The 23,520-nt window shown below is 60.2% G+C and overlaps 1 protein-coding gene across 1 annotated transcript in view; it reads right to left on the bottom strand.

Annotated features, from left to right (window-relative positions):
• The window catches only part of dlk1 (delta like non-canonical Notch ligand 1), a 116,978-nt gene that overhangs the window by 85,206 nt on the left and 8,252 nt on the right, over window positions 1–23,520 (bottom strand). The window lies entirely within an intron of this gene.

The following is a 23,520-nucleotide window of genomic DNA, read 5'->3' on the forward strand; positions in this document are numbered from 1 at the left end:
AGATGGTGGCGGTAGCGGCGCCTCGGCTGAGGCCCGCCCCTCCAGCCTTCACAAAGATGGCGGCGATCGGGGGCCGCTTGTTGACTGGGGCCGGGAGGTGCCTAGTGTAATGATATCAGCAAATAGTGATGGTATTTGCCTGTTTGATTATGATGCCTTACCAGCATAATTGCATGTATTGATTATTTATGCCTGACCAACAGAGGGCATGAGAGAGAGGCAGTTTTAGTTTAGTTTCAGTTTCACTTTAGATGGATCTCTAAGATGGTGTCTCCTGTAAATGCTGTTAACTGAGTTGAACAAACTTTAGATTAAAAGACATTCTCTTTCAATGAATGTGTCGTCATTGAACCCACATACAAATCGATACATGGTGTCAGAAGTGATTGAAAGAGATGAAGAGGAGAAATCTGAAGTTAAATCAGCTCTCCACATATTAGCAAGCCAAAAGAGAACATCGTTACTTACCATTGGAGAATAGCTAACGAAGAGGAAAAATGGTAGGATTACACCCACCGGCGAAGCTTCAGTTGACAGGTAATGTGGCTGAAAATTGGAGGAGGTTCAAACAACGTTTGGAGTTGTATTTATCAGCAATCGGAGCTGATGAGAAAAGTGATAAAATGAAAGCGTCATTGTTCTTACATGTCGTGGGTGATGAAGCGCTGGAGGTGTATAATAACTTCACATCCGCTGCTGATGGAGACAAAATGAAGCTAGATAAAATAATGGAACAGTTTGAGGCCACTGCATACCTAAACGTAAAGTGATGTTTGAGAGGCACAGATTTTTCACATGTGTACAGAAAACAGGTGAGACTATTGATCAGTATGTGACTGAACTGAGAAACCGAAGCAAAACATGTGAATTTGGGGGACTGACAGACTCGCTGATAAAAGACAGACTGGTGTGTGGTATTCCAGATAATGGTCTAAGGGAAAGACTGCTAAGAGAGCAAAATCTAGACCTGGGAAAAGCCATAGCACTGTGTAGGGATACAGAGACTGTGAAGTCGCAGGCAAAGGAACTGTTCAGTGACAGTAGCTGCAACGTGGATGCAGTGAGAAAGAACGGACACAAACCGTTTAACAAAAAGAGCGCCAATGTGAAAAAAGAGGCGTGGCCAGCGAACAAAAATGAAAGGGGCAATCGAAAGTCATGTAGTCGATGCGGTACACAGCATACACCAAGAAAGTGTCCAGCATATGGTAAAACATGCAATAGTTGCAACAAAAACAACCATTATGCCCGTTGCTGTAAGAACCAAGCGCAACAAAGCAAGGTCCATGCAGTAGATGAAAGCGAGATAGAGGAGTTCGACGTGGATGTTGTGTCTGAAAACAAAAAAGAAAAAAGAGACTGGATGTTGACACTAAAAGTGAATGACATACACATGTCCATTTAAATTGGATACTGGAGCACAAGTTAATGTGATATCAGAGACTGATTTTAAGAAAATTAGACCCAGACCAAAGATACATGGAATAAAAGTGAAAGTGACAGGATACTCAGGTACTAATATACCAGTGAAAGGAAGATGCATTGTCAAAGTGACACACAAGGACAGAGAGCACACGCTAGCATTAATCGTGGTGCCAAAGGATGTGCAAGCCATACTAGGTTTAAAAGCCTGAGAGAGACTGAACCTGGTAAAGAGAGACCTCATTGTGGAAAGCGAAGGAGAGACAGTCTATGATGAACTCATGAAAGAGTACAACGACCTATTTCAGGGTCTAGGCTGCCTTCCAGGAGAACACACGATCAGAGTAGATAAAAGTATGCCAACGGTCATACATCCATGCAGAAAAGTTCCGTTTGCTCTTCAAAAGCAACTGAAGGCAGAGTTGGACAGGATGGAAAGCCTGAACGTGATTCAGAAGAGAGATGAGCCAACTGAGTGGGTGAGTTCCCTCGTCGTTGTGGACAAAAAGAATGGAAAGCTCAGAATTTGCCTGGATCCAAGAGATCTAAACAGAGCAATAAAGAGAGAGCACTTCAAGCTTCCTACACGTGAGGAAATCATGTCACAGTTTGCAAATGCAAAGTATTTCAGCAAGTTAGATGCATCATCAGGATTTTGGCAGATGAAACTGAACGAAGCAAGTTCAAGACTGTGCACGTTCAACAGTCCATTTGGCAGATACAGATTCCTAAGGTTACCATTTGGCATTGCCTCAGCTCCTGAAGTGTATCACAAAACTATTCATATGATCTATGAGCATCTGGAGGGAGTTGATACATCAATGGATGACATCATAGTGTCAGGGTTGGGGAGCCACAGAGCCGTGTTCACACGGGGCCGGGCTCTCCAGGTAAGGTAGGTTCTGGACCCAAGTGCAGAAACCAGACAAGAGACAAATATACCGTACTTTGTTTGAACTTTACTAGATTCACACATAACGAGATTAACACAAGGAACACAGCAATATACATAAGAACTAGAGACAAGAGAACTCGAGACAGAAAACACAACAAGCATACATAAGAACTAGAGACCAGTTACAAGACGGCTAGTCAAGATAGGAACTCTGGACAGCTTCCATGAGAAAGCCCACTTGTCTATACTGAGCTTGCGACAAGCTACCACAAGGGGCAAGCGGCTTGCCGAGGCGAAACTCCAGACAAGCTACCCCAAGGGTAATCGGCTTATCAATGCAAAGCTCAAGACAAGCTCCCAACGGCTCCCACATAGCAACACGCTTGTCCAAACAGCACCTTACCAAGACAAGCAACTTAACAGAACAACAGACTTAAATACATCTTAAAACACAAGCAAGAACCATGGCAGCCAGCTTGTGAAGGCAAGCTGCCATAGAGAAAAGACTAGTCACACAGAGCACCTAGTCAAGACAAGGAACATTGTCAAGACTAACTCCCTGGTTCACCCTAGTGAGGACTGAGCAAAGAGTGAAGCAACAACAGAACTTATATACCAAGAAACCAGGTGAAACCCATAAACAGCTAACAGGCCGTTAAGAATTAACACAGGAAACTAGGAACAATTAACACAGGAACAAACAAGTGAAGGTGCTCAGTCTGTTCCTTGCTGTCCGAGGAGAAGGTTGTGCTACTGAGCTGCTGCTCGTGGTGTAGGAGGCCTACCAACAACCACCCAACCACCATCATCTACAGAGGTGCCTGGAGAGGGAGGAGTAGAGGACAGAGGAGGAGACCAGCATTATATCGGGAGAGGCCTTTTCCAGCACTGCCTCCCATTTGGCCTCCAGCCCAGGAGAGGGAGAGAGGGAGAGAGGATACCACACAGCTCCACTTGGAGGGAGGGGAGGAGCTGCAACTTTACCATCTGCAGGTGGGTGTCTCTGTGCATTCCCCCTAAAGACTTTACATTCTAGGCGGGGGGAGGAAAGAAGACGGGCCGAAAGCCTGGCCTGGGTTGGCTGGAGCCTGCCCAGGTGAAGCTTGTTTCCTCTGCATTAAGAAGACCTGGTGTGGGGCTGAGCCTGGGCTGTCTCCAGCCTGCCCAGGTGAAGACATCTTCTCCCCCTGCCCGAAGACCAACTTAAGACTTTATTTTTCCATCGGGGGAGTGCACCCTGCCGACACCCACCCACCGAACAACATCGTGAGTGGGGACCCTGCCTTTGCGGCCCCCCCCTCCTTCTCACCCCCCCTCTCTCTCTCTCCTTGTTCTCTCTCTGCCTCTCCAAAAGGCACCTCTTTTTTAATTAACTAATTACCCATTGAGCAGAGGGAAGAAAGGGCCCCCCTCCCAATTAACACCATCAAGGGGAGAGGCGGGCCAGTTAATTTACACTCCCTCTGCTCAGGGGAAGACCCTTATTACCTAGGCCATTTAACACTTTCAGGCCTGTGACTTTTGGGGTGTGTGTAGCTCTTTGAAAACCCACCCCACTATGGCGTCTACATCTGCGGCGGCGGCGGGGCCGGCGAGAACATACGCGGCAGTGGCGAGTAAAGCCGCGGCCACTCCCGCTTCCGCTGCTGCCCCGTCGCCGTTCCGCCTATTGACCAAGAAGCTTGGGGTGAAGAGCTACACCCACCCCAACATGACCATCGAGGCGTGTGTTAAGGCTATGGCTGGGGTTGTCGGCCCTCCGGCCATAGTCGCCGCCTCGAAGATGTATGGGAAGGCTGTGTTCTTCCTGGAGTCCGAGCGGGCGGTGGCCCTGGCCATCGCCCAGGGGCTCACCGTGGGCGGGACCTTCCTGGCGGTGGACCCTCTTGAGGCCACCGCGCAGAGGGTCGTATTATCCAACGCCCCGCCCTTTACCTCCGGTGAGCTCCTCCTCCCCCACTTACACCAACTTGGGGAGGTGAGGTCGGGTATCTCGCCGATCCCGCTCGGATTCCGGGAGGCCAGGCTTCGCCATGTCTTCTCCTTCCGGCGCCAGGCCTTTATTCAGCTGGCGCGGGAGGGGGAGATGGACGGGGCCTTTACAGTCCTCCACGAGGGGACCCCATACCGCGTCTTCTGGACGACGGACGGCATGCGGTGCCACGCCTGTAAGGAGGTGGGGCATGTACGGAAAAACAGCCCCACCTCCAAAGCTGCCAGGGTGACTGGCGTGGCCAAGGCTGGCGCCGCCGCCGCCGCCGCTCCTCCCTCCGGGTCTAGCCGTGCCCCCTCCCAAACAAATGCTACCGGGGTACGTTCGTCGTTGGCGATCACCGCCATCCAGGCCTCCGGCGGGGGGGAGGAGGAGCGTCCGGTCGGAAAGAAGGCGCGGTGTAAGACTAAAAACCGTGGGGCAGGTCCCCCCGTGGAGGGCGTGCCCCATAATATGGAGCCCCTGACGCCCGAGAGTGTCGCCGCGTTAATCGCGGCGTGCGGAGGGGGGGGGGCCGTCGTGCCCGAGTCTGTGGCCGCGACCGCCGAGGCGGTAGCGCCAGAACCTGCGGCCGGGCTTGGGCCCGGGAGACCCGAAGAACTCGCTCCACCAGAGGGAGCAGGGGAGGCCTCTGCAGAAATGGAGGTCTCCCTCTACCCCTCCGCACTGAAAAGAAGGCGCGACCCCCTGGATGAGGAGGAGGACCGGGAGGAGGAAGGTCCCTCCGGTCAGGGGGAGTCGTCGCCCGCCGCGGGTACTGCGCCCCACCCCACCGCTGTTAACATCGTTAGCGATTGGCAGGGGTCGCCTGAGGCAGAGGTGTCTGCCCAGCTCGTGCCTCCCGGGGATGGGGACACGACCCTGCCCGTGGGGGGGGTTGCGGAACAACCCGCGGCAGAAATTGACCCCCTATCAGTGGCTTTACCCCTCGACGAGTCGGGCGGCTTGGGGTCTGGGTCGGGCGAGCTCGCGGAAGATGAGCTCGCCCAGAGCGGCCCGGACTTTTCCCAGGTGATGCTCGACTTCGTCGAGGTTTGTAAAAAATTTACCCCATCTGCTGGGTCGGAGGCCGGTGGCGTAGTAGAGGAGGGCCCTCTGTCTGTGTCTCCAGCGCCGGGCAACTTGGAGGAGATCGGGTCTACGTACTCTCCCGTCTCTCCGGTTTCTCCGGTCGTTCCGGCGCCTGGGGCGGAGGGGGTGTCCGAACCGCCGCCGTCTTCTGGCCCGGCCCCCCTAGAGGAGCCCAGGGAGGAATCCTCCACTACCGATCCTGGGGGTGGGATCCGGGCGGAGGCGGGGCCGGCCGTCGCGGCCGAGCCGCTCGCTGTGCATTGCGTGGCGGATGGGTCGGCCGCCGGTGGCGACCCCCCGGAGGAGGACGGGGACTCGGTGGTGGGGGCGGAGGAGGACTTGGATTCCATCGCCGATGAGGCGATGGGTGACCTCGCGCCCCTCGCCGGGACCCCCCTCATTCCCATTAAGGAACTCCGGGACTTTGTGGCCACGTGCCTGGGTCGTCGCAGGACCCGGCAGGCCCTCGACAGATGGTCGGTGCTGGCGCTGCTCATCGAGTCGGCCCGCGTCACCTACAAGAGCATGAGTGCGGGCGCGGGCGTGGGCCCGTCCGAGCTGCGTCAGTTCCGGTCATTCCTCACTGGGCTGCTAAGGGAGTGGCGGTCGACTAGCGGCCGCCCTCCCTTCCCCCGTTAGTCATAAGTAGGGGTTGGTTTGTGCTTCTGAAATGAAGATAACCATAGCCAGCCTCAACATCAACGGCAGCAGGGAAGCTAGCCGCAGGTTCAATAACTTTTCGGTCCTTCGGGACGGGAAGTATGCGGTGTGCTTCCTGCAAGAAACCCACACCGTTCCGGGAGACGAAGCCACGTGGCTCCTGGAGTGGCAAGGAGGGGTCAGCATGAGTCACCTCTCCAGTGTTTCCAGTGGGGTGGCTATCTTGCTGGCCCCGCATTTTCAGCCGGAGATCTTGGGGGTCAAGGAGCTCGTGCCGGGCCGCTTGCTCCAGGTCACTGTTCGCCTGGGGGGCGTGCCACTCCATCTAGTGAACGTGTACGCCCCTCAGACCGGTGCGCAGCAAGCGCGCTTCTTTGAAGAAGTGTCCACTCTTCTGAGCTCCGTCGACGCGGGCGAGTGCATCATCCTCGGGGGGGATTTTAATTGTACCCTCGAGGCGAGGGACCGCACGGGCACCCTGCCTTGCCCAGCGGCGACGGAGAAGTTGAGGGACCTGGTCGGGTCCCTCGACCTGGTGGACGTCTGGCGAAATCTCCATCCCGACTCCAGCGCCTTCACTTTTGTGAGGTCTGGGGGAGGAGCGTCCAGGATCGACTGCCTCTACATTTCCCGGGCATACGTCTCCTGCGTTCCGGCGGCTTTCATGCGGCCGGTGCCGTGCACGGACCACCACCTGGTATGGGCGGAGCTCGTTCCGCTGCGCGTACGGGGGGGGTCCGCGTATTGGCACTTTAACAGCCTGCTGCTGGAGGACGCGCGGTTCCGGGATTCGTTCAGTCGGTTCTGGGCCGGCTGGAGAAGGAAGCAGGGGGGCTTCCCCTCCTTGAGGCTATGGTGGGATGTGGGCAAGGCTCACATCCGTCTCTTCTGCCAGGAGTACGCGAAGGGGTCGGCCAAGAGGCGGGAGGCCCGGGTCGGGCAGTTGGAGAAGGAGGTGCTCGACCTGGAGTCCCGTCTCGGTCAAGTCGTCGAGGACCCGGCCCTGCGGTTGGTGTACGAAGAGAAGAAGGGCGCGCTGAAGGACCTGCAGCTCGTCGGGTCCCGAGGCGCGTACGTGAGGTCGCGGATCCAGTTCCTGCGGGACCTGGACCGCGGCTCCCCCTTCTTCTACTCGCTGGAAAAAAGACGGGGGTTCCGTAAGCAGCTCTTGGAGCTGCTGGCCGACGACGGATCTCTGGTCTCGGATCCGGAGGGAATCCGCGCGGAGACCCGCGCCTATTACGGGGCTCTGTTCTCTCCGGATCCATCCAGCGAGGACGCGCGCAGAGTTTTGTGGGAGGACCTGCCGAAGGTCGGCCTGGAGGGCGCCGAAAAATTGGATGCTCCTCTGAGTTTGGAGGAGCTGTCCGGCGCCCTCCGCCAGCTCTCTAGGGGGAAGCCCCCGGGGCTGGACGGGCTGACCGTGGAGTTCCACAGGGCGTTCTGGGGCGTCCTGGGGGGCGACTACGCGCGGGTCCTGGGGGAATGTTTGGCGACCGGGGAGATGCCCCTCTCGTGGCGCAGGGCGGTGATTGTCCTGCTGCCTAAGAGGGCCGATCTCCGCCTCCTTAAGAACTGGCGCCCGGCCTCCCTCCTCAGCACGGATTACAAAATCTTTGCCAGGGCTATGCCTGTTCGCCTTGGCACCGTGCTGGCCCACATGATCCACTCCGACCAGTCCTACACGGTCCCGGGCCAGTCTATCCATGATAACATCCATCTGGTCCGGGACCTGATCCACCATTCCCAGAGGGCTGGTCTGTCGGTCGCCTTCCTTTCCTTGGATCAGGAGAAGGCGTTCGACAGGGTGGATCACGAGTATCTTTTCGGGACTCTGCGCGCATTCGGGTTCGGGACGCATTTTGTCACCCGGATCCGACTTCTGTATGCTGCCGCGGAGTGTCTGATTAAAGTTAACGGGTCCTTGACGGCGCCCCTTCGCTTCGGGAGCGGGGTGCATCAGGGATGCCCCATGTCCGGCCAGTTATATACCATTTGCGTAGAGCCTTTCCTGCGCCTCTTGCGGAAGAGGTTGGCGGGACTGGCTCTGCAAGGGCCGGGCGTGGAGGTGGTCCTCTCGGCTTACGCCGATGACGTGCTCCTCATGGTCACGGATCCCGCTGACTTGCGGAGGATGCGGGAGTGCCAGCAGATTTACTCGGACGCATCCTCCGCCAGGATCAACTGGGGGAAATGTTCCGGACTCCTGGTGGGTCAGTGGCGGGTGGACTCCCTGCCGGAGGAGTTCAGGCCCTTCGCCTGGAGCACAACGCACCTCCTCTACTTGGGAGTCTACCTCAGCCCGGCCGAGGACGCCTGGCCGGCGAACTGGCACGAGTAGGAGGCCAAAGTCACCGCTCGCTTAGGACGCTGGACAGGATTGCTCCGAGTGTTGTCCTACAGGGGTCGGGCGTTGGTCATAAACCAATTGGTGGCCGCCATGTTGTGGTACCAGTTGGTTACTCTGATCCCCCCCCCTGCGTTTGTCGCCAAGATACAGAAGAAGCTCATCGACTTCTTCTGGAACAACAGGATGCACTGGGTCTCTGCCGCGGTTCTGTGTCTTCCGCTTAGGGAGGGCGGTCAGGCGCTGGTGTGCCTTCGCACCCAGGCTGCGACTTTCTGTCTTCAGACGCTGCAGAGATACCTGTACGTTGAGAATCCTCCGAGATGGTGTGCGCTGGTGACGTATTTCTTCCGCCAGCTGCACGGCCTCAATTACGACATGCAGCTCCTGTTTTTGGAAGTGGGCGGCAGGCGTGCCAGCCTGCGGGAGCTGCCTGTCTTCTACCAGGAACTGCTATGGGTCTGGAACTCCGTCGCCTCCAGGCGGAGCTCTCCCCCGTCAGGAATGGCGGCTGTTCTTCGAGAGCCGCTGTTCAGGAATCCGCACCTCCGTGTCCGCGAGTTCGGGTGGCTGGCGGAACGGAGGGCTGTGCCTGGCAGGGTGACTAGAGTCGGGGACCTACTCGATGGCGGAGGAGCGGGCTGGATGGCGCCGGAGGAGTTGGCGCGGCGCATGTCTTGGGACAACGTCCAGCTCGCGGTCGATGCCATCGAGGCGGTGAAGGCGAGGCTGCACCCCGGCGCCACGAGGTGTATCGAGGCGGCTCAAGCGCGTGGGGCGATCCCGCCCGAGCTATCCCCCGTTCGGACGGAATTCCTTATCGGCGCCTTGCCCCAAGTCTCCCCTCGGGGATTGGTGCCTCACAACTTGAGCCGTCTCGAGGAGATGCCCTCCATGCCTTTTCATTCTGCACGGAGGGGTTTCCTGTACGGGCTGCTCCTGCACACCTTCCACTTTGCCATTTTCGCCTGCCGTCCGGACACGCCGTGGTGTGCCGTTTTACCTTCCGGCGGAGGCGGAGGTCCCCAATGGGGGGCTCTCTATGCGGGAGTCCTCCCTTGTTCTATTGGGGACTTGGCCTGGAGGATGTTGCACAGGGCAGTCCCGTGCAATAGGCTTTTAAGTAGGTTCACGGACTCCCAGACCGCCTGTTTGTTCTGCGGTCTGGAGGAGTCCGTGTTCCATGTCTATGTTGAATGTGAGAGGTTGCAGCCCCTCTTTCATTATTTGAAGGGGCTGCTCCTCAAGTTTTGGTTGCACTTCAGTCCCACGCTCTTGATCTACGGTCACCCGGTGCGGAGGGGAGCGGGCAGGTCGGAGGACCTCCTCGTGGGTCTGCTCCTGGGCCTGGCCAAGAAAGCCATTAACTGGTCCAGGCAGCCGGCGGTCGAGGGGATCGTCCGGCCGGATTGCCTCCCTCTCTTCCGTGGCCATGTTCGCGCCCGGGTGGCCCTGGAGATGGAGCACGCGGTGTCCGCCGGCGAGCTCGAGCACTTTCGTGACCGGTGGGCGCCGCGGGGACTGAAGTGCATAATCGGGTTAAATGACCAAATTTTAATTTAATTTGTTAAGTTTTATTTAAACGTTTATTAGATTTTTGAGTTACAGTTTATTTGTTTAATGTTTTTTTGGTTTAAACACAAGAGGAAACCAGGAACAATTAACACAGGAACAAACAAGTGAAGGTGCTCAGTCTGTTCCTTGCTGTCAGAGGAGAAGGTTGTGCTCCTGAGCTGCTGCTAGTGGTGTCGGAGGCCTACCTACAACCAACCAACCACCATCGTCTACAGAGGGCTGTCAGAGGAGAAGGTTGTGCTACTGAGCTGCTGCTAGTGGTGTAGGAGGCCTGCCTACAACCCACCAACCACCATCATCTACAGAGGTGCCTGGAGAGGGAGGAGTAGAGGACAGAGGAGGAGGCCAGCATTATATCGGGAGAGGCCTTTTCCAGCACTGCCTCCCATTTGGCCTCCAGCCCAGGAGAGGGAGAGAGGGAGAGAGGATACCACACAGCTCCACTTGGAGGGAGGGGAGGAGCTGCAACTTTACCATCTGCAGGTGGGTGTCTCTGTGCATTCCCCCTAAAGACTTTACATTCTAGGCGGGGGGAGGAAAGAAGACGGGCCGAAAGCCTGGCCTGGGTTGGCTGGAGCCTGCCCAGGTGAAGCTTGTTTCCTCTGCATTAAGAAGACCTGGTGTGGGGCTGAGCCTGGGCTGTCTCCAGCCTGCCCAGGTGAAGACATCTTCTCCCCCTGCCCGAAGACCAACTTAAGACTTTATTTTACCATCGGGGGAGTGCACCCTGCCGACACCCACCCACTGAACAACATCGTGAGTGGGGACCCTGCCTTTGCGCCCCCCCCCTCCTTCTCACCCCCCCTCTCTCTCTCTCCTTGTTCTCTCTCTGCCTCTCCAAAAGGCACCTCTTTTTTAATTAACTAATTACCCATTGAGCAGAGGGAGGAAAGGGCCCCCCTCCCAATTAACACCATCAAGGGGAGAGGCGGGCCAGTTAATTTACACTCCCTCTGCTCAGGGGAAGACCCTTATTACCTAGGCCATTTAACACTTTCAGGCCTGTGACTTTTGGGGTGTGTGCAGCTCTTTGAAAACCCACCCCACTATGGCGTCTACATCTGCGGCGGCGGCGGGGCCGGCGAGAACATACGCGGCAGTGGCGAGTAAAGCCGCGGCCACTCCCGCTTCCGCTGCTGCCCCATCGCCGTTCCGCCTATTGACCAATAAGCTTGGGGTGAAGAGCTACACCCACCCCAACATGACCATCGAGGCGTGTGTTAAGGCTATGGCTGGGGTTGTCGGCCCTCCGGCCATAGTCGCCACCTCGAAGATGTATGGGAAGGCTGTGTTCTTCCTGGAGTCCGAGCGGGCGGTGGCCCTGGCCATCGCCCAGGGGCTCACCGTGGGCGGGACCTTCCTGCCGGTGGACCCTCTTGAGGCCACCGCGCAGAGGGTCGTATTATCCAACATCCCGCCCTTTATCTCCGGTGAGCTCCTCCTCCCCCACTTACACCAACTTGGGGAGGTGAGGTCGGGTATCTCGCCGATCCCGCTCGGATTCCGGGAGGCCAACCTTCGCCATGTCTTCTCCTTCCGGCGCCAGGCCTTTATTCAGCTGGCGCGGGAGGGGGAGACGGACGGGGCCTTTACAGTCCTCCACGAGGGGACCCCATACCGCGTCTTCTGGACGACGGACGGCGTGCGGTGCCACGCCTGTAAGGAGGTGGGGCATGTACGGAAAAACTGCCCCACCTCCAAAGCCGCCAGGGTGACTGGCGTGGCCAAGGCTGGCGCCGCCGCCGCTCCTCCCTCCGGGTCTAGCCGTGCCCCCTCCCAAACAAATGCTACCGGGGTACGGTCGTCGTCGGAGGTCACCGCCATCCAGGCCTCCGGCGGGGGGGAGGAGGAGCGTCCGGTCGGAAAGAAGGCGCGGTGTAAGACTAAAAACCGTGGGGCAGGTCCCCCCGTGGAGGGCGTGCCCCATAATATGGAGCCCCTGATGCCCGAGAGCGTCGCCGCGTTAATCGCGGAGTGCGGAGGGGGGCGGGCCCTCGTGCCCGAGCCTGTGGCCGCGACCGCCGAGGCGGTAGCGCCAGAACCTGCGGCCGGGCTTGGGCCCGGGGGACCCGAAGAACTCGCTCCACCGGAGGGAGCAGGGGAGGCCTCTGCAGAAATGGAGGTCTCCCTCTACCCCTCCGCACTCAAAAGAAGGCACGACCCCCTGGATGAGGAGGAGGACCGAGAGGAGGAAGGTCCCTCCGGTTAGGGGGAGTCGTCGCCCGCCGCGGGTACTGCGCCCCACCCCACCGCTGTTAACATCGTTAGCGATCGGCAGGGGTCGCCTGTCCCTGGGGAGGCTGAGGCAGAGGTGTCTGCCCAGCTCGTGCCTCCCGGGGATGGGGACACGACCCAGCCCGTGGGGGGGGTTGCGGAACAACCCGCGGCAGAAATTGACCCCCTATCAGTGGCTTTACCCCTCGACGAGTCGGGCGGCTTGGGGTCTTGGTCGGGCGAGCTCGCGGAAGATGAGCTCGCCCAGAGCGGCCCGGGCTTTTCCCAGGTGCTGCTCGACTTCGTCGAGGTTTGTAAAAAATTTACCCCATCTGCTGGGTCGGAGGCCGGTGGCGTAGTAGAGGAGGGCCCTCTGTCTGTGTCTCCAGCGCCGGGCGACTTGGAGGAGATCGGGTCTACGTACTCTCCCGTCTCTCCGGTTTCTCCGGTTGTTCCGGCGCCTGGGGCGGAGGGGGTCTCCGAACCGCCGCTGTTTTCTGGCCCGGCCCCCCTAGAGGAGCCCAGGGAGGAAACCTCCGCTACCGATCCTGGGGGTGGGATCCGGGCGGAGGCGGGGCCGGCCGTCGCGGCCGAGCCGCTCGCTGCGCATTGCGTGGCGGACGGGTCGGCCGCCGGTGGCGACCCCCCGGAGGAGGACGGGGACTCGGTGGTGGGGGCGGAGGAGGACTGGGAGTCCATCGCCGATGAGGCGATGGATGACCTCGCGCCCCTCGCCGGGACCCCTCTCATTCCCATTAAGGAACTCCGGGACTTTGTGGCCACGTGCCTGGGTCGTCGCAGGACCCGGCAGGCCCTCGACAGATGGTCGGGGCTGGCGCTGCCCATCGAGTCGGCCCGCGTCGCCTACAAGAGCATGAGTGCGGGCACGGGCGTGGGCCCGTCCGAGCTGCGTCAGTTCCGGTCATTCCTCACTGGGCTGCTAAGGGAGTGGCGGTCGACTAGCGGCCGCCCTCCCTTCCCCCGTTAGTCATAAGTAGGGGTTGGTTTGTGCTTCTGAAATGAAGATAACCATAGCCAGCCTCAACATCAACGGCAGCAGGGAAGCTAGCCGCAGGTTCAATAACTTTTCGGTCCTTCAGGACGGGAAGTATGCGGTGTGCTTCCTGCAAGAAACCCACACCGTTCCGAGAGACGAAGCCACGTGGCTCCTGGAGTGGCAAGGAGGGGTCAGCATGAGTCACCTCTCCAGTGTTTCCAGTGGGGTGGCTATCTTGCTGGCCCCGCATTTTCAGCTGGAGATCTTGGGGGTCAAGGAGCTCGTGACGGGCCGCTTGCTCCAGGTCACTGTTCGCCTGGGGGGCGTGCCGCTCCATCTAGTGAACGTGTACGCCCCTCAGACCGGCGCGCAGCAAACGCGCTTCTTTGAAGAAGTGTCCACTCTTCTGAGCTCCGTCGACGCGGGCGAGTGCATCATCCTCGGAGGGGATTTTAATTGTACCCTCGAGGCGAGGGACCGCACGGGCACCCTGCCTTGCCCGGCGGCGACGGAGAAGTTGAGGGACCTGGTCGGGTCCCTCGACTTGGTGGACGTCTGGCGAAATCTCCATCCCGACTCCAGCGCCTTCACTTTTGTGAGGTCTGGGGGAGGAGTGTCCAGGGTCGACTGCCTTTACATTTCCCGGGCATACGTCTCCTGCGTTCCGGCGGCTTCCATGCGTCCGGTGCCGTGCACGGACCACCACCTGGTGTGGGCGGAGCTCGTTCCGCTGCGCGCACGGGGGGGGTCCGCGTATTGGCACTTTAACAACCTGCTGCTGGAGGACGCGCGGTTCCGGGGTTCGTTCAGTCGGTTCTGGGCCGGCTGGAGAAGGAAGCAGGGGGGCTTCCCCTCCTTGAGGCTATGGTGGGATGTGGGCAAGGCTCACATCCATCTCTTCTGCCAGGAGTACGCGAAGGGGTCGGCCAAGAGGCGGGAGGCCCGGGTCGGGCAGTTGGAGAAGGAGGTGCTCGACCTGGAGTCCCGTCTCGGTCAAGTCGTCGAGGACCCGGCCCTGCGGTTGGTGTACGAAGAGAAGAAGGGCGCGCTGAAGGACCTTCAGCTCGTCGGGTCCCGAGGCGCGTACGTGAGGTCGCGGATCCAGTTCCTGCGGGACCTGGACCGCGGCTCCCCCTTCTTCTACTCGCTGGAAAAAAGACGGGGGGTCCGTAAGCAGCTCTTGGAGCTGCTGGCCGACGACGGATCTCTGGTCTCGGATCCGGAGGGAATCTGCGCGGAGACCCGCGCCTATTACGGGGCTCTGTTCTCTCCGGATCCGTCCAGCGAGGACGTGCGCAGAGTTTTGTGGGAGGACCTGCCGAAGGTCGGCCTGGAGGGCGCCGAAAAATTGGACGCTCCTCTGAGTTTGGAGGAGCTGTCCGGCGCCCTCCGCCAGCTCTCTAGGGGGAAGTCCCCGGGGCTGGACGGGCTGACCGTGGAGTTCCACAGGGCGTTCTGGGGCGTCCTGGGGGGCGACTACGCGCGGGTCCTGGGGGAATGTTCGGCGACCGGGGAGATGCCCCTCTCGTGGCGCAGGGCGGTGATTGTCCTGCTGCCTAAGAAGGGCGATCTCCGCCTCCTTAAGAACTGGCGCCCGGTCTCCCTCCTCAGCACGGATTACAAAATCTTTGCCAGGGCTATGTCTGTTCGCCTTGGCACCGTGCTGGCCCACATGATCCACTCCGACCAGTTCTACACGGTCCCGGGCCGGTCTATCCATGATAACATCCATCTGGTCCGGGACCTGATCCACCATTCCCAGAGGGCTGGTCTGTCGGTCGCCTTCCTTTCCTTGGATCAGGAGAAGGCGTTCGACAGGGTGGATCACGAGTATCTTTTCGGGACTCTGCGCGCATTCGGGTTCGGGATGCATTTTGTCGCCCGGATCCGACTTCTGTACGCTGCCGCGGAGTGTCTGATTAAAGTTAACGGGTCCTTGACGGCGCCCCTTCGCTTCGGGAGAGGGGTGTGTCAGGGATGCCCCATGTCCGGCCAGTTATATACCATTTGCGTAGAGCCTTTCCTGCGCCTCTTGCGGAAGAGGTTGGCGGGACTGGCTCTGCAAGAGCCGGGCGTGGAGGTGGTCCTCTCGGCTTACGCCGATGACGTGCTCCTCATGGTCACGGATCCCATTGACTTGCGGAGGATGCGGGAATGCCAGCAGATTTACTCGGACGCATCCTCCGCCAGGATCAACTGGGGGAAATGTTCCGGACTCCTGGTGGGTCAGTGGCGGGTGGACTCCCTGCCGGAGGAGTTCAGGCCCTTCACCTGGAGCACAACGCACCTCCTCTACTTGGGAGTCTACCTCAGCCCGGCCGAGGACGCCTGGCCGGCGAACTGGCACGAGTTGGAGGCCAAAGTCACCGCTCGCTTAGGACGCTGGACAGGATTGCTCCGAGTGTTGTCCTACAGGGGTCGGGCATTGGTCATAAACCAATTGGTGGCCGCCATGTTGTGGTACCGGTTGGTTACTCTGATCCCCCCCCCTGCGTTTGTCGCCAAGATACAGAAGAAGCTCATCGACTTCTTCTGGAACAACAGGATGCACTGGGTCTCTGCCGTGGTTCTGTGTCTTCCGCTTAGGGAGGGCGGTCAGGCGCTGGTGTGCCTTCGCACCCAGGCTGCGACTTTCCGTCTTCAGACGCTGCAGAGATACCTGTACGTTGAGAATCCTCCGAGATGGTGTGCGCTGGCGACGTATTTCTTTCGCCAGCTGCACGGCCTCAATTACGACATGCAGCTCCTGTTTTTGGAAGTGGGCGGCAGGCGTGCCAGCCTGCGGGAGCTGCCTGTCTTCTACCAGGAACTGCTATGGGTCTGGAACTCCGTCGCCTCCAGGCGGAGCTCTCCCCCGTCAGGAATGGCGGCTGTCCTTCGAGAGCCGCTGTTCAGGAATCCGCACCTCCGCGTCCGCGGGTTCGGGTGGCTGGCGGAACGGAGGGCTGTGCCTGGCAGGGTGACTAGAGTCGGGGACCTACTCGATGGTGGAGGAGCGGGCTGGATGGCGCCGGAGGAGTTGGTGCGGCGCATGTCTTGGGACAACGTCCGGCTCGCGGTCGATGCCATCGAGGCGGTGAAGGCGAGGCTGCACCCCGGCGCCACGAGGTGTATCGAGGCGGCTCAAGCGCGTGGGGCGATCCCGCCCGAGCTATCCCCCGTTCGGACGGAATTCCTTATCGGCGCCTTGCCCCAAGTCTCCCCTCGGGGATTGGCGCCTCACAACTTGAGCCGTCTCGAGGAGATGCCCTCCGTGCCTTTTCATTCTGCACGGAGGGGTTTCCTGTACGGGCTGCTCCTGCACACCTTCCACTTTGCCATCTTCGCCTGCCGTCCGGACACGCCGTGGCGTGCCGTTTTACCTTCCGGCGGAGGCGGAGGTCCCCAATGGGGGGCTCTCTATGCGGGAGTCCTCCCTTGTTCTATTGGGGACTTGGCCTGGAGGGTGTTGCACAGGGCAGTCCCGTGCAATAGGCTTTTAAGTAGGTTCACGGACTCCCAGACCGCCTGTTTGTTCTGCGGTCTGGAGGAGTCCGTGTTCCATGTCTATGTTGAATGTGAGAGGTTGCAGCCCCTCTTTCATTATTTGAAGGGGCTGCTCCTCAAGTTTTGGTTGCACTTCAGTCCCACGCTCTTGATCTACGGTCACCCGGTGCGGAGGGGAGCGGGCAGGTCGGAGGACCTCCTCGTGGGTCTGCTCCTGGGCCTGGCCAAGAAAGCCATTAATTGGTCCAGGCAGCGGGCGGTCGAGGGGGTCGTCCGGCCGGATTGCCTCCCTCTCTTCCGTGGTCATGTTCGCGCCCGGGTGGCCCTGGAGATGGAGCACGCGGTGTCCGCCGGCGAGCTCGAGCACTTTCGTGACCGGTGGGCGCCGCGGGGACTGAAGTGCATAATCGGGTTAAATGACCAAATTTTAATTTAATTTGTTAAGTTTTATTTAAACGTTTATTAGATTTTTGAGTTACAGTTTATTTGTTCAATGTATTTTTGGTTTAAACACAAGAGGAAACTAGGAACAATTAACACAGGAACAAACAAGTGAAGGTGCTATCTAGAGGTTACCAACAGAACTGACTGGCACCCTCACAAGCTCATTCTGGACCTAGCTCTCTTAGGAGCAGGTTCTGCTGCTGCTGCTGCTGCTGCTGCTGTGGGGAGGGTGTGTGGTTGCCTTGGCCTGGGAGTGGAGAGGATGGAGTGACCCCAGGCCACCACTACCAGCAACCTACAACCATCTTCATCTACAGAGGTGCCTGGAGAGGGAGGAGTAGAGGACAGAGGAGGAGGCCAGTTTTACAACTGGGGAGGCCTTCCATCACTGCCTCCCAATTTGGCCTCCGGTCCAGGAGAGGGAGAGAGGGGAGAGGAATACCACTCGGCTACAACTTGGAAGGAGGGGAGGAGCTGCTGCAACTTTCAACATCTGCAGGTGGGTGTCTTTGTGCATTCCCCTAAAGACTTTGCATTCTAGGCGGGGGGAGGAAAGAAGACGGGCCGGAAAGCCTGGCCTGGGTTGGCTGGAGCCTGCCCGGGTGAAGCTTCTTTTTTCCCTTGCATTGAGAAAGACCTGGTGTGGGGCTGAGCCTGGGCTTTCTCCAGCCTACCCAGGCGAAGACATCTTCTCCCCCTGCCCGAACACCATCTGCTAAGACTTTATTTTTCCATCGGGGAGTGCACCCTGCCGACACCCACCCACCTGAATACCATCTTGAGTGGGGACCCTGCCTTTGCGGCCCCCCCCTCCTTCCCACCGCCCCCCTCTCTCTCTCTCTTTGTCCTCTCTCTGCCTCTCTAAAAGGCACCTCCTTTTAATTCTACCTATTGCCATTTGAGCGGAGGGAAGGAAGGCCCCTCTCCCATTTAACTCCATCAAGGGGAGAGGCGGGCCATTGGCTTTAAACTCCCTCTGCTCGGTGGAAGACTTCAAACTTTTACCAAGGCCATTAACACCTTCAGGCCTGTGACTTTTGGGGTGTGTGTAGCTCTTTAAAGATCCACCCCACTATGGCGTCCACGTCTGCGGCGGTGACGGGGCCGGCGAGAACATATGCGGCGGTGGCGACCAAGGCCGCGGCTACTCCCGCTTCTGCTGCTGCCCCGTCGCCGTTCCGCCTGATAACAAAGAAGCTTGGGGTGAAGAGCTACACCCACCCCAACATGACCATCGAGGCGTGCGTAAAGGCTATGGCCGGGGTTGTCGGCCCTCTGGCCATACTCGCCGCCTCGAAAATGTATGGGAAGGCTGTGTTCTTCCTGGAGTCCGAGCGGGCGGTGGCCCTGGCCATCGCCGAGGGGCTCACCGTGGGCGGGGCCTTCCTGCCGGTGGACCCACTAGAGGCCACCGCGCAGAGGGTCGTGTTGTCGAACGTCCCGCCCTACATCTCGGGTGAGCTCCTCCTCCCCCACTTGCTCCAACTTGGGGAGGTGAGGTCGGGGATCACGCCGATCCCGCTCGGATTCCGGGAAGCCAGCCTTCGACATGTCTTCTCCTTCCGGCGCCAGGCCTTTGTTCAGCTGGCGCGGGAGGGGGAGACTGACTGGGCTTTTTCGGTCCTCCACGAGGGGACCCTTCGCTGCGTCTTCTGGACGACGGACGGCGTGCGGTGCCACGCCTGCAAGGAGGTGGGGCATGTGCGAAAAAACTGCCCCGCCTCCAAGGCCGCCAGGTCGTCTGGCGTGGCCGAAGCTGGCGCCGCCGCCGCTCCTCCCCTGGGTCTAGCCGTGCCCCCCCCCAAACAAATACTATCGGGGTGCGGTCGTCGTCGGAGGTCAATGCCATCCAGGCCTCCGGCGGGGGGGAGGAAGTGCGTCCGGTCGGGAAGAAGGCGCGGGGGAAAAGTAAACACCGTAGGGCAGGTCCCCCCGTGGAGGGCGTGCCCCATGATATAGAGCCCCTGACGCCCGAGAGCGTTGCCGCATTGATCGCGGAGTGCGGCAGTGGGGGGGACTTCGTGCCCGAGCATGTGGCCGCGACCGCTGGGGCGGGAGAGTTAAGACCTGCGGCCGGGCTCGGTCCCGGGGGACCCGATGAACCTGCTCCACCGGAGGGAGCAGGGGAGGCCCCTGCAGAAATGGAGGTCTCCCTCTGCCCCTCCACTTTAAAAAGAAGGCGCGACCCCCTAGATGAGGAGGAGGACCGGGAGGAGGAAGGTCCCTCCGGTCAGGGGGAGTCGTCGCCCGCCGCGGGTACTGCGCCCCACCCCACCGCTGTCACCATCATGGGCGAACGGCAGGGGTCGCCTGTCCCTAGGGAGGCCGAGGCAGAGGTGTCTGCCCAGCTCGTGCGTCCCGGGGATGGGGACGAGACCCTGCCCGTGGGGGGGGTCGCGGAACAACCCGCGGCCGAAGTCGATCCCCTGTCAGTGCCGTTACCCCTCGACGGGTTGAGCGGCCAGGGGTCCGGGTCGGACGAGTCCTTGGAAAATGAGCTCGCCCAAAGCGACCCGGACGTTTCCCAGGTGCTGCTCGACCTCGTCGAGGGTTTTACCGGAATTACCCCATCTGCTGGGTCGGAGGCCGGTGGCGCGGAAGAGGAGGGCCCTCTGTCTGTGTCTCCGGCGCCGGGCGACTTGGAGGAGTTTGGTTTTAGCTACTCTCCGATCTCTCCGGTCGTTCCGGCGCCCGGGGCAGAGGGGGGCTCCGAACCGCCGCCGTCTTCTGGCCCGCCGCCCCTGCAGGAGCCCAGGGAGGAATCCTCCGCCACCGATCCTGGGGGTGGGATCCGGGCGGAGGCGGGGCCGGCCGTTGCGGCCAAGCCGTTCGCTGCGCTCTGCGTGACGGATGGGTCGGCCGCCGGTGGCGACCCCCCGGAGGAGGACGGGGACTCGGTGGTGGGGGCGGAGGACGACTGGGATTCCATCGCCGATGAGGCGGTGGATCACCTCCCGTCCCTCGCCGGGACCCCCCTCATTCCCATCGAGGAACTCCGGGACTTTGTGGCCACGTGCCAGGGTCGTCGCAGGATTCGGGTGGCCCTTGATAGATGGCCGGACCTGGCGCTGCTCGTCGGGTCGGCCCGCGCCGCTGTCAAAGCCATGGACGCGGGCGCGGGGGTGAGCCTGCTCGGGCTGCGTCAGCTCCGGTCCTTCCTCACTGGGCTGCTAAGGGAGTGGCGGTCGACTAGCGGCCGCCCTCCCTTCCCCCGTTAGTCATAAGTAGGGGTTGGTTTATGCTTCTGAAATGAAGATAACCATAGCCAGCCTCAACATCAACGGCAGCAGGGAAGCTAGCCGCAGATTTAATAACTTTTCGGTCCTTCGGGACGGGAAGTATGCGGTGTGCTTCCTGCAAGAAACCCACACCGTTCCGGGAGACAAGGCCACGTGGCTCCTGGAGTGGCAAGGAGGGGTCAGCATGAGTCACCTCTCCAGTGTTTCCAGTGGGGTGGCTATCTTGCTGGCCCCGCATTTTCAGCCGGAGATCTTGGGGGTCAAGGAGCTCGTGCCGGGCCGCTTGCTCCAGGTCACTGTTCGCCTGGGGGGCGTGCCACTCCATCTAGTGAACGTGTACGCCCCTCAGGCCGGTGCGCAGCAAGTGCGCTTCTTTGAAGAAGTGTCCACTCTTCTGGGCTCCATCGACGCGGGCGAGTGCGTCATCCTCGGGGGGGATTTTAATTGCACCCTCGAGGCAAGGGACCGCACGGGTAGCCTGCGAAGCCTGGCGGCGATGGAGAAGTTGAGGGACCTGGTCGGGTCCCTCGACTTGGTGGACGTCTGGCGAAATCTCCATCCCGACACCAGCGCCTTCACTTGCGTGAGGTCTGGGAGAGGAGCGTCCAGAATCGACCGCCTCTACATTTCCCGGGCATACGTCTCCTGCATTCCAGCGGCTTCCATGCAGCCGGTGCCGTGCACGGACCACCACCTGGTGTGGGCGGAGCTCGTTCCGCTGCGCGCGCGGGAGGGGTCCGCGTACTGGCACTTTAACAACCTGCTGCTGGAGGACGCATGGTTCCGGGATTCGTTTAGTCGGTTCTGGGCCGGCTGGAGATGGAAGCAGGGGGGCTTCCCCTCCTTGAGGCTATGGTGGGACGTGAGCAAGGCTCACGTCCGTCTCTTCTGTCAGGAGTACGCGAGGGGGTCGACCAAGAGGCGGGAGGCCCGGGTCGGGCGGTTGGAGAAGGAGGTGCTCGACCTGGAGTCCCGTCTCGGTCAAGTCGTCGAGGACCTGGCCCTGCGGTTGGTGTACGAAGAGAAGAAGGGCGTGCTGAAGGACCTGCAGCTCGTCGGGTCCCGAGGCGCGTACGTGAGGTCGCGGATCCAGTTCCTGCGGGACCTGGACCGTGGCTCCCCCTTCTTCTACTCGCTGGAAAAAAGACGGGGGGTCCGTAAGCAGCTCTTGGAGCTGCTGGCCGACGACGGATCTCTGGTCTCGGATCCGGAGGGAATCCGCGTGGAGACCCACACCTATTACGGGGCTCTGTTCTCTCCGGATCCGTCCAGCGAGGAGGCGCGCAGAGTTTTGTGGGAGGACCTGCCGAAGGTCGGCCTGGAGGGCGCCGAAAAATTGGATGCTCCTCTGAGTTTGGAGGAGCTGACCGGCGCCCTCCGCCAGCTCTATAGGGGGAAGTCCCCGGGGCTGGACGGGCTGACCGTGGAGTTCCACAGGGTGTTCTGGGACGTCCTGGGGGGCGACTACGCGCGGGTCCTGGGGGAATGTTTGGCGACCGGGGAGATGCCCCTCTCTTGGCACAGGGCGGTGATTGTCCTGCTGCCTAAGAGGGGCGATCTCCGCCTCCTTAAGAACTGGCGCCCGGTCTCCCTCAGCACGGATTACAAAATTTTTGTCAGGGCCATGTCTGCTCGCCTTGGCGCCGTGCTGGCCCACATGATCCACCCCGACCAGTCCTACACGATCCCGGGCCGGTCTATCTATGATAACATCCATCTGGTCCGGGACCTGGTCCACCATTCCCAGAGGGCTGGTCTGTCGGTCGCCTCCCTTTCCCTGGATCAGGAGAAGGCGTTCGACAGGGTGGATCACGAGTATCTTTTCGGGACTCTGCGCGCATTCGGGTTCGGGACGCATTTTGTCGCCCGGATCCGACTTCTGTACGCTGCCGCGGAGTGTCTGATTAAAGTTAACGGGTCCTTGACGGCGCCCCTTCGCTTCGGGAGGGGGGTGCGTCAGGGATGCCCCATGTCCGGCCAGTTATATGCCGCTTGCGTAGAGCCTTTCCTGCGCCTCTTGCGGAAGAGGTTGGCGGGACTGGCTCTGCAAGGGCTGGGCGTGGAGGTGGTCCTCTTGGCTTACGCCGATGACGTGCTCCTCACGGTCACGGATCCCGTTGACTTGCGGAGGATGCGGGAATGCCAGCAGATTTACTCGGACGCATCCTCCGCCAGGATCAACGGGGGGGAAATGTTCTGGACTCCTGGTGGGTCAGTGGCGGGTGGACTCCCTGCCGGCCGAGTTCAGGCCCTTCGCCTGGAGCACTACGCACCTCCTCTACTTGGGAGTCTACCTCAGCCCGGCCGAGGACGCCTGGCCGGCGAACTGGCACGAGTTGGAGGCCAAAGTCACCGCTCGCTTAGGACGCTGGACAGGATTGCTCCGAGTGTTGTCCTACAGGGGTCAGGTGTTGGTCATAAACCAACTGGTGGCCGCCATGTTGTGGTACCGGTTGGTTACTCTGATCCCTCCCCCTGCGTTTGTCGCCAAGATACAGAAGAAGCTCGTCGACTTCTTCTGGAACAACAGGATGCACTGGGTCTCTGCCGCGGTTCTGAGTCTCCCGCTTAGGGAGGGCGGTCAGGCGCTGGTGTGCCTTCGCACCCAGGCTGCAACTTTCCATCTTCCGACGCTGCAGAGATACCTGTACGTTGAGAATCCTCCAAGATGGTGTGCGCTGGCGACGTATTTTTTCCGCCAGCTGCGCGGCCTTAATTATGACACGCAGCTCCTGTTTGTGAAAGTGGGTGGCACGCCAGCCTGCGAGAGCTGCCTGTCTTCTACCAGGAACTGCTATGGGTTTGGAACCAGGTCGCTTCCAGGCGCAGCTCTCCCCCGACAGGAATGGTGGCTGTCCTTCGGGAGCCACTGTTCAGGAATCCGCACCTCCACGTCCGCAGGTTCGGGTGGCTGGCGGAGCGCAGAGCTGTGTCTGGCAAGGTGACTCGAGTCGGGGACCTGCTCGATGGCAGAGGAGCGGGCTGGATGGCGCCGGAGGAGTTGGCGAGGCGCATGGCTTGGGTCAACGTCCAGTTCGCGGCCGATGCCATCGAGTCGATAAAGGCGAAAGTGTGCCCCGGCACCACTAGGTGTATCGAGGCGGCTCAAGCGTGTGGGGCGATCCCGTCTGAGCTTTCCCCCGTTCGGACGGAATTCCTTGTCGGCGCCCAGCCCCG

This window comes from Somniosus microcephalus, chromosome 12 (genome assembly GCF_052327205.1).
Source record: "Somniosus microcephalus isolate GS21.2 chromosome 12, FLI_Smic_1.0, whole genome shotgun sequence".
Classification (NCBI taxonomy): Eukaryota; Metazoa; Chordata; class Chondrichthyes; order Squaliformes; family Somniosidae; genus Somniosus; species Somniosus microcephalus.